Consider the following 11270-nt stretch of genomic DNA (forward strand, 5'->3'; position numbering starts at 1 on the left):
TTACAACAACAATTATTAGAATTTATGAAACCTCTGTCACGTTGATCAATTATCTTAATATTGAGAAAAGATTGTGATATTCATAACCAACTCCTTGAACTCTTGGAGGTGAAATAAAATTTCATGAAGCAACATATATAATAAGCATGCGTATACATTAACAAATATAGAGATAAATAAATTAACAAAAATATATAATGACTTTATTTGTTAAAATCAGCGTATTTTAAATTTCTGGGTGACACGTTCAAATGTTGATATGATGCCTTTGAGTTATACCTCTGACTCTAATGCTTATTTTTCTCTAGGACCATGTTCTGTTGCTGTCAACCAAGGACTAACAATATATTTTAAAATGTCTACATGTATCCCTAAAGTGAGGAAATGTGATTATTTAAACAAAGGAACAAAAGTTCACATTCACTTAAAATTATATAAAACACTAATAGTTCAACTTTCACACAAGTGAGTGTGTGCGTGTCTATGCATTTGGTTTCTGGCTTATAAAATGTCAATATTAAAGAAGAGGACAAAAATCAAACACTATGTCTATTAGATTTGAATTTAAATTCCAATGACTAATCTGAATTTCAATTTCAATTTAATACAAAAAACAATTTGCATATGAAGAAATATAAATTGTTTACATACCATCATTTGGATGCACCTCTCTGCTAATCTCTTTCTTCTTTTCAAGTTATATTGTGATTTTGCAGTGACTATCCTCTTTTCATATTTTTGCATCTATCTTTTGAATATTTTTTAGCAGAATTATTTTTTACAACGGGAAAAATATGCATAAAAAAAATAAATATATCACAAAAGTGAAAATAAAAATAAACAAAACTCAGTATCAAAAGTCTTGCCTATGTGTAGGACCAAAACTTTGAAGTATACGATTGTCGAAAGGCTTTCACTATACAATGCAGTATGCGATTGGGGGAGTGTCCTGTGATTCGGTCTTTCATGTGAAGATGCTTGCACATCCCCAAATTCGTTTGATTGAGTTTTCGTCAAGTGTCGCGTGATTCGAAGGGTCTGACCGAGGTTTCATGGAGTGTCTGCAATTGGGGGAGTGTCCTGCGATTCGATCTTTCATGTGAAGATGTTTGCACATCCCCAAATTTGTTTGATCGAGTTTTCGTCGAGTGTCGTGCAATTTGGAGGGTCTTACCAAGGTTTCATGGAGTGTCGTGCGGTTTGGGGTTTGATGCGAAGAGGCTCGCACAACCCCAAATTCGTCTGATTGAGGTTATCGTCGATTGCCATATGTGATTGGAGGTACTGCGATTCGGTCTTTGATGTGAATATTGTTGGATCGAGTGGCCTCAGAATAATTAAGATGGAGGGGTTGAATTAATTATTCCTAAACCTTTACTAATTAAAAAATTATTCTTCTAAGGCTTTTACTTATGTTGTTAAGAGAATATGGAGTAGAAGAGAAATTTAACAAAAAGTAAAAACAGAAATTAAATGTACAGTGGAAAGTAAAAGAGTAGGGAAGAAGGAAACAAACACACAAGAATTTTTATACTGGTTCGGCAACAACCCGTGCCTACATCCAGTCCCCAAGCGACCTGCGGTCCTTGAGATTTCTTTCAACCTTGTAAAAACCTTTTACAAGCAAAGATCCACAAGGGATGTACCTTCCCTTGTTCTCTTTGAACCTAGTGGATGTACCCTCCACTAGAACTGATCCACAAGAGATGTACCCTCTCTTGTTCTCAGTCAAACCCAAGTAGATGTACCCTCTACTTGTACCACAAAGGATGTACCCTCCAATGTGTTGAGAGAAAGATCTCAGGTTGTTAAACCTTTGATACTTTGTGAATGGGGATACAAAAGAATTCTCAGGCGGTTAGTCCTTTGAACACTTTTGTATTAGGGAATGGGAAGAATCAAAATAATTCTCAAACTGTGTCATTTTGAATTCTTTGACAAGGGATAAGGGAGACACAAAAGAATTCAGGCAGTTAGTCCTTTGTTGTTTTGGAAAAGGGAGAAGAGAGACACAAAAAGAATTCAGGCGGTTAGTCCTTGGCGAATTCTTTTTGGCAAAGGAAGAAGAGAATGAAAAGATGAATAGCACAAGTTTTCAAGGTTTAGAAAACCAGAAAACTTCAGAAAGATTTTTGGTACAAAGAAGAAGAAGAAGTTCAAAGAGATTCAAGGCTTGTAAAGGATTGATCAAATGAATGTAAAAAGTATCTTGAAAAACAAATCAAAGCCTTGCTTTTATAGACTCTTCATGTCTGGCCAAGAAGACCATTTAGAAGAGTTATAACTTTTAGAAAAACTTAAAACCAATTTGAAAAAGTCAAAAACCTTTTGAAGAGTTACATCTTTTGATTTATTCAGAAACAAACACTGGTAATCGATTACACAAAGCTTTTGTGTGAAAGGATGTGACTCTTCACATTTGAATTTGAATTTCAACGTTCAAAGGCACTGGTAATCGATTACCAAAACATTGTAATCGATTACAGCTTTTTGAAAATAATTGGAACGTTGTAAATTCAATTTGAAAACTTTTTCAAAACAATTTTGCTACTAGTAATTGATTACAACAATCTGGTAATCGATTACCAGAGAGTAAAAACTCTTTGGTAAAAGGTTTTGTCAAAAAATCATGTGCTATTCAAAGTTTTGAAAAACTTTTTAATACTTATCTTGATTGAGTCTTCTCTTCATTCTTGAATCTTGAGTCTTGAATCTTGATCTTGATTCTTGAGATCTTGAACCTTGAATCTTGATTCTTGTCTCTAGACTTTCTTCTTGAGTCTTGAATTCTTCTTGATTCTTATCTTGAACTCTTGAATTGTTCTTGATTGATCTTTGATTTACTTGAGTTGTTCTTTGATTGATCTTTGAGCTTTTTGTCATCACCTTTGTCATCATCTTTTGTTATCATCATTGTTATCATCAAAACACCTTTGAATCATCTTTGATTCACCATGAAGCTTTGCTTCTACAAATATGGTTCACGAATACTGCTGCTATAGCATCATCATCATAATCATGAACTTAGAATCTCTAATATTGACGAAAATTTGAAGAAAACAAAATGCGAATGAATGAAGCAATCGAATTAAGATCTGGGAGAGGACGAAGCTGTACGGGAAAAATCTTGAGATGAAGAATAGGTACGTAGAAGGGAATGTATAAGACTAAGGCATTTGGAGGTGAGTATCACTCAATTGAAATGTATTGTATAGGGTTTTGGAAGATTGTGAGTATCACTCAATAGAAGAATGCTCTTCTTCTTCCACATCATCATTTTTGCTGACGTGGCAACGTAATATGGAATAGCTCAACTTTTATATATTATAAATAGATGTCCTCTCTTTATTAAAATAATTGTACACAAAACTTTCTTGCTTTAGAAAAATTAAAATATTACCATAAACTCCTAAATGCTATAAGATCTTACAAATATTATACTAAAATATAAATGTTTAGCATGTTTGTTTAGGATTAGTGGTTTCAACTACACATGTTTAATGCAAATTGGCAAGGCAATATTATGCTTCCTGATATTATTTAGTTGAAGGAAATTTGAGACCCCTGGGCTAATTAGCTTTTGGCAATAACTAATGGACTCATATAATACAAACAAGAACATTATGGTATCAGGTGCATGGGTGCAATACAATTTGCCTCTAGGGTACCCAAAGTTTGTTCAATGTTTAGTGAAACTTCTATTGTTAAGTTGGTCACACAATTTGAAATTGATACTCATTGTGAGTTTGATCTTTAATTTGTATTTTTCTTTATTTAATTTGATATAATTGTTTATTATAAAATTTGTGCATCAATTGAAATTGATATGGGTTTATGATTTGTAAGAGCTAATGCCTCCTTAATGAGTTTGATGTCTAATAATTTGGACCTTGAGACATCTAAAATACTTTGGTCATCCATGGCTTTTGTTAGTAATTTGGACCTTCTTTGGAAAAGGTTTGTAGACGAAACCCAATCCAAATTATGTATCAATCAAATTATATATCAAGCTACAATTATGTATTTGTGAATTGGTTATTGCTATATCAAGCTATAATTAAAGAAAAAAATTATTCTCAATTTCTTACTCTATTCTTTTATGTGACTTTCTAGAATCCTTGATGTAGCACGGTTTGTATGTCATTCACAATAAATACATGCAACCAACACACACACACACACACACACACACATATGTATATATATAAAGACAATGGGACATAAAAACAACAAGGAATGATAGTCTTTGGTTCTATCTTATTGTGCTTAGGTGCAACTTCTAGAGTTCAAGTTCTAGTTAATTTTTTATTGTTAAATTACAAGGAATGATAGTCTTTGGTTTTGTCATACATTTCAGAATGTATGATCGTAATGGTAATGAATTAGAAGTGGGGTTGTTTAAACAACAAGGAAAAGCATATTTTACATGAGGGTGGTCTTTACTAGGAACATTGCACAATTTGGGAAAAGGTATTTGGATCAAGATGTTTTATCTAGAGAGAATTGTCGTTTACATGGAGATTTTTTACAAATACATGAGGGAGATTGAATATCCTAAAGCAAAGTTTCATTTTAAATTGCCTGACATCATGGAACTAGCTTTCATTCCATTTTTGTTGGAGGAAGTTCATTTCCTACTGCAGATAATTATGTAACAGTTGAGAAAATATTGTCCATGTGCGATGTCACTTACAATTTAGTATGACCATATTATCTCTTTGCTCATTTAATAGATGATTCCATATGCATTATTTTATTGTTTGATAAACTTAATTATTTTTTTTTTGTAATTGCTTCCTTCTTTATTATCTACCATGACTCTAGACCTAGAGATGACAGAAATCACTTTGGTGGACAAATTAGGAAATACATGGAAATGCTCATTCAGGTGGAATATGAGACATCAAACATCATCAATTGACACTACTAGAAAATAGGCCATAACATCAGTTCTAGAGGACATTCAACATCGGTTTTGAACTGATGTTGAAAGACCGTCGTTAAAAGTAGGTCATTTTTTATGTTGGTTATAAAAACGGATGTTGAAAGTCATAATTTACATCGGTTTTCCCCAAAACCTATGTCATATAATAGCAAAAAAAACATTGGTTTTGTCAAAACCGTTGTTGTATAGTACTTACAACATCAGTTTTGGCATAACCGATGTTATTTTTGCTTCTATACCACATTTGGTTTGGTCAAAACCAATGTTGTATAGCACAATATAACATTGATTTTGACATAATTGACGTTGTTTTTGCAATTTTTTAATATTTTCTCTATTTGTTAAATGAAACTAAACCTTCAAATTAAGACCAAAACCAATCCATATCATATTCAAATTATTATCGAATAAATACTATTAAATAAAAAACACTTAAAGTACATCAAACAATGATCTCAATACATAAATGTCATCCTCAACATAAGCTAAACAAAATTCTAACAATTCTAAAATTCTTTAAAGACTCAGTGCTTCATTTCAAACTCTTAGTAAACATTTTTCCCACTCAATGCAATTGACTTTATTCTCTCTGGTTCCAATACTCTTGGATCAGTAAAATTCTGCATCACATATTAAAACTTAACTTAATCAGTGTAAATAATAAAAACTATAATAAATTAAATCAGTTATGAAGTAAACAATTATCATTTCCCAATTATCCTTGAAACCTCCTAGAACTATGGTTGGCATCCAATGCATGACATAATAGCCACACTCAATGCTTCCTCTTTGCTTATTATACTAAATTGAATAAGAAATTCAAATTTATCCCAAAATTTTTGTACGAAGTAATAAATGTTGGATCAAGTGGCCTCGGAATAATTAAGAAGGGGGGGTTGAATTAATTATGAACGTGTCTTGACTAATTAAAAATTTATCCTTCTTAATATTACTAGATTCAATTAGGCTTTATTACTAAGTTATGGGAAAGTAAAGAACAAAAAGAATAACTTAGACAAAAGTAAAGCGAAAATAAAAAGTACACAGCAAAAAGATAAAGAGTGTAAGGAAGAAGAAGACAAGCACAAGATTTATACTGGTTCGGCTACAACCCGAGCCTACGTCCAGTCCCCAAGCAACCACTGGTTCTTGAGATTTCAAATAACCTTGTAAAATCCTTTACAAGCAAAGATCCACAAGGGATGTACCCTCCCTTGTTCTCTTTGAACCACCAAGTGGATGTACGCTCCACTTGAACTGATCCACAAGAGATGTACCCTCTCTTGTTCTCAGTATTACAACCCAAGTAGATGTACGCTCTACTTGTACCACAAAGGATGTACCCTCCGATGTGTTAAGACAAAGAATTCTTAGGCGGTTAGTCCCTTGAATCTTTGGAAGGGGAAACAAAAGATATCTCAAGCGGTTAGTCCTTTGAAATCTTTTGTTTAAAGGGAAAGGGAAGAATCAAAAGAATTCTCAGGCGGTTAGTCCTTTGAATCTTTTGTCAAGAGGGGGAAGGGAGAATCAAAAGAATTCTCAGGCGGTTCGCCCTTTGAATCTTTTGTCAAGAGGGAGATGGGATGAGAAGATAGCACACTTTTGTTTTCTACAGAATTTCCACTTGCAGAAAAACAAAGTTTTGAAAACAAAGTTTAGAAAGCTTTTTGGCAAAGAGAAAGCAATGGGCAATGGTTAGAGAAAGACTGTGAAAAAGGATTGTTTGGAAGAATATCACACATATGTTATTTGAATGTGTGCCAAAGTCATGCTTTTATAGACTCTTCATGTCTGGTCAAAGAAACCATTAGAAGAGTTGTGACTTTAGAGAAAATCATGTTAAGAGTTATAACTCTTAACTTTTTCTTCAAAATTGTTCACTGGTAATCGATTACCACAAAGGTGTAATTGATTACACAATGCAATTTATGAAAAGGTGTGACTCTTCACAATTGGATTTGAATTCTAACGTTCAGATTCACTTGTAATCGATTACTAATATAGTGTAATCGATTACACTGTTTGAAAATCATTTTGGAACGTTGCAAACCATTTGAAAACATTTTGAAAACCAAATTGGTCACTGGTAATCGATTACCAAAAAATAATCACTCTGGTAACTTAGAAAATTTGAGAAAATTCTTTTGTAAAACAAAACCGTGCTATTTGGTTTTTGAAAAAATCTTTTAAGACTTATCCTATATGAAGTCTTGACTTGTTGCTTCTTTATTTCTTCTCTTGAATCTTGAATCTTGGATTGGATTCTTGATGCTTGATCTTGAAGTCTTGAATCAATCACTTGGGCTTTTGGCATCATCAAAATTGCTTGGTTCATCATCATGAAGTTTGCTTCTACAATAAAATGTCATTTTGAAGATATCAAACATTGTTTAAATTACTTACTTTAACTAGAATCCATTCAAGCATTTTCCTAGGATTTACTTCCATTTTTATCATTGAATCCTTTCAAGGCACCAGTTAAGATAAACATGCATGTACATTGTACGATTAAAATCAAACTGTCAAATTCTAAGGATAAAGTAAATGTGTTACAAATTAAAACTGACCTATTAACTATTCCTTTGATGTAGTTGTCAAGCTTGATGAAAAGACTCTTGTCCAAGATCACGAATTATATCCTCTAATTGATCTCTCATTTCTACAGCAACCTACTCAATTTGGGACCCCCTTCGCATGTCATATCCATGTTGTATAATTCTTTTTAATCCCATCATAGAGAAGATGCTCCCATATGTCATCTACTACTTGTCGTCTCTCATTTAAATAGTTAATACAAGGACACAAATATTTCCCATCCTCATCCAGGTGAGTTCTTTCCAAGGAAAATTCCCAGGACTATTCAACCCCGTTCTCATACGCAAGGCTCATGTGACTTGCATTCATCCAACTTTGATCCATCTTTCCTCTTCTGTGAGTCGCTTAAAGTTATTCCATGCATGAAGATCTCACTTTTTTCATTAAAGGTGTGACCATATCCCATTCAGGAAGACTTTTTTTTTTATCTTGATTCATACTTATAGGTTAAGTATCTTTTCTTAGATTTGATGAAACTTTGGTAGCATTTCACATTGATCTCCAAGTACACAACATGAAAGTGGTGACATCAATTCCACCACAATCAAGCATGCATCCAAAGTATTCCATCACTTCCTTCTTACTATTGTTATGTAAGATTTGGAGCCTAAAATCTCTTAGGGTAGCATTTATTTTTCCTGTCTATATAAATGTTGTATGAACTGATATAACTTAAAAAATACTATACAAAATCTAGTTCTCTTTTCAAGTATGAATAAATCATAGAATTTCGGAGCAAAGAATCTTTACTCTTGATTTAGTGATAGAGTTATATCATAGAAGCTTTGTCCTGTTGGATTTAATAAGTCATTAACCACCTAAAATAAAAAGGAAGCTTTGAGAATAACACTCTAAGGAACAAAGTAGAATTAATTAAATTCAAACTTCAACATAGAGAGTGGTATTTGACATACCTCTTGGATAATGCTAAAAGGATCCTTCACGGCAAGAGGTATGATTCCAAGAGTTCTTTAATCACCCCATAAATATAAAAACATGAGTGAAAGGTATGATACAAACTTAATTGCTAAAGCGTCACACCGACTATCCAAAATTTGTACCAAAACTTTACACCATCAATAATTGTCACAGATAGTATCAATTAATTTGTTATGAAAATCATATAATGTAGCATGACAGATTATTAAGTAGCAGAGAAGGAATGTAAAAGCTAAACAATTGTCTAAAGTCACAAACAACTTGTGTAGAATAACCTTACAACATTAACTTTTGGGTCTTCATATGCATTATTTAGAGAATCAACTAAGTTTTCCATTGTGCCTTATTGTGTTAAACAAAGAAATTATAAGCTTCTTGTAATTATAGAACCTAAAGGAAAGCAATACCTTTGGAATTAAAGCACAAGAAAAATAGCTAGCAAAAACAAAAAGATTTTAGTTTAATTTCTCGTGGAAGGAGAAACACTGAAAATTCAGTATTGTTTATGAAACTTAAAAGTTTATAGAATACACTATTCTTTTTTTCTTTTTTTAGGTATAATTATAAATACTCTTTTGGTTCCTATTGTTGTAAGTTGTAACTACTTTCCAAAATTTGACTTCGGGAATCGTGCATCGCTTGAGAAACTGTGGTTCCTACAATTAATCAGAACACTACATATACTGATTTTGTTTCCTTCACAGTGAACCTAAATCAACACCAAAATGACACACACATTGTATATGCTACTAGGTTCAACACCTTGATGACACTCACTTATTACACTGGACACTAATGACACTATATAATTGGTCCCTGCATGAACACATAAATGATAGAACACACACACTGCACTGGCAAGTCACAAGTGCAGTACAACCTTTCACTCAAGCCATTATTATGTTCCACTAGAATTGTTAAATAAAAACAAATTCTACTTCTACAATTACTTTTGAGAGTTAATTAGAGTTGCTTTAGTTCACTGAAAGTTCTCATTTATACGAGTTAGTACTTTGAGGGATGAAATTGTATACAAGTTGAGAATTTGGCATGTGATAACTTGTTAGAAAGCAGATAACTTAGTACTTTCAAAAATTGTATGTGTGCCCTTCCTAGTCGGGTGCCGACCATTATGGACTCAAGTTGAATATCTGTCAATTGAATTTTTCTAAAGCTGATGTAGAAACAAAAGAAAAAAAATAATAATAATGCAAGAAAATTGTACTACACACTTATTCACTATTAATGAATATTGTCTTATAGTGGATTTAAGTGTAGTGCATAACAGTGCACACACAGTCAAATAAATTCAGTTTTTATTCCCCCTATGTTATTATCAAAATTTTATTCAGTCATATTCCAAGAAAAACAAATAATTTTTTTAAAATTTCAACTCAAATAAAAACAAAAATAAACTCATTTCAACTATTTCTTAAACTCATTGCAAGTCCAAATAAGAAAAAAAAAACAACTGCATGTTTATTAATCTTATCGTTCCATCAAAATAATAAAAGAAAAACTTCATTCTACACAATGTTTAAGTAGTATTCCAAGTATTTTTCCCACTCAATCTAATTTTCAATTCCACAAAACAAGTCATAAGAATAAACAAATTCAGTCAATCTGATTTTCAATTTCATTTCACACTGAATTAAGTACAAATCAATAGCTCATAAGGTCTAATCAGCATACTCAATGTTTAAGTGCTAAATTATGAATGCCTCACATGGAGAGAAAGATAAAAAAAAGTAAATTTATTGAGACCCTAAATAAATTTGGATAAGGGTATCAGAGTTATTTTATCATTACTAACAGTGAAGTCCTTATCATTTCTAATTAAGTCAAACAAAGTGGGAAAGGCCTAACTGTATTGTTCCATGTCAAATGATTAATCACAAGGCAAAAAGGCATGGGCATATCCTTAGAAACCAAAACTAAATTAATTGAACAACATAGACCACTGAAACCAAAGCCTCTAGCCGTTATTCTATGTTTTAAGAAAACTAAGGGTATCAAATTTATTTTCTAAGTTGAACGCAAGTAATTGTTAAACAGGTTCATTTATCCTGAAACCAAAAATAAAGACTCAATAGAGAAGAATAAAGACTCTTGTACAACTGACAAAAATAAATACAATCGAAAAGAAACTATAGATGAAAGGAAAAGAGAAATACAAAGAATTAGAGAAAAAATGGAGAAATAAAAACCATTACCACAATGGCTAGCTATTGTGTGTGTGTGTGCCTACAAGCTACTGCCAACATTTAGAATTAACATACTAGTGACTTAAGCATTTCATCAAATCTATCATCATGGACTAAAGTACAAGCATACAGAATTAACATACTAGTGACTTAAGCATTTCATCAATCAATGTGCTCACAATCAAAAAGATCAATTCTATTCTAAACAATCAGAGCTAAATAACAATAGCAAAAACGTAATTCAATTTCAGCCACAGATAGATGGTGAACCTATAAATTTATGCTGTCATGTTTAAATAACAATTTCACTTTCATCAACCATCCATGATAGTCTAATGATATACTCTAGCACAACATAAAGAAACAAACTTCTAACTTTGATCACTAAAGCTTCAAACCAAATTCAATGTGACACATTTGAGGTATGGGATTCAATAATCTAATTACAAAAATAAGTGCTAACTGCTCAGTGTTCTTTAAAGCATAGTTGTAGTTCAAATTAAGAGAATCTAATAACCTGAAACCAATGGTGGCACCAACGAGAGTTGAGGGCTCGAGAGAGTTTGGCTGAAACCCAGAGGCACTAG

Source organism: Glycine soja, chromosome 6 (genome assembly GCF_004193775.1).
Source record: "Glycine soja cultivar W05 chromosome 6, ASM419377v2, whole genome shotgun sequence".
Lineage (NCBI taxonomy): Eukaryota > Viridiplantae > Streptophyta > Magnoliopsida > Fabales > Fabaceae > Glycine > Glycine soja.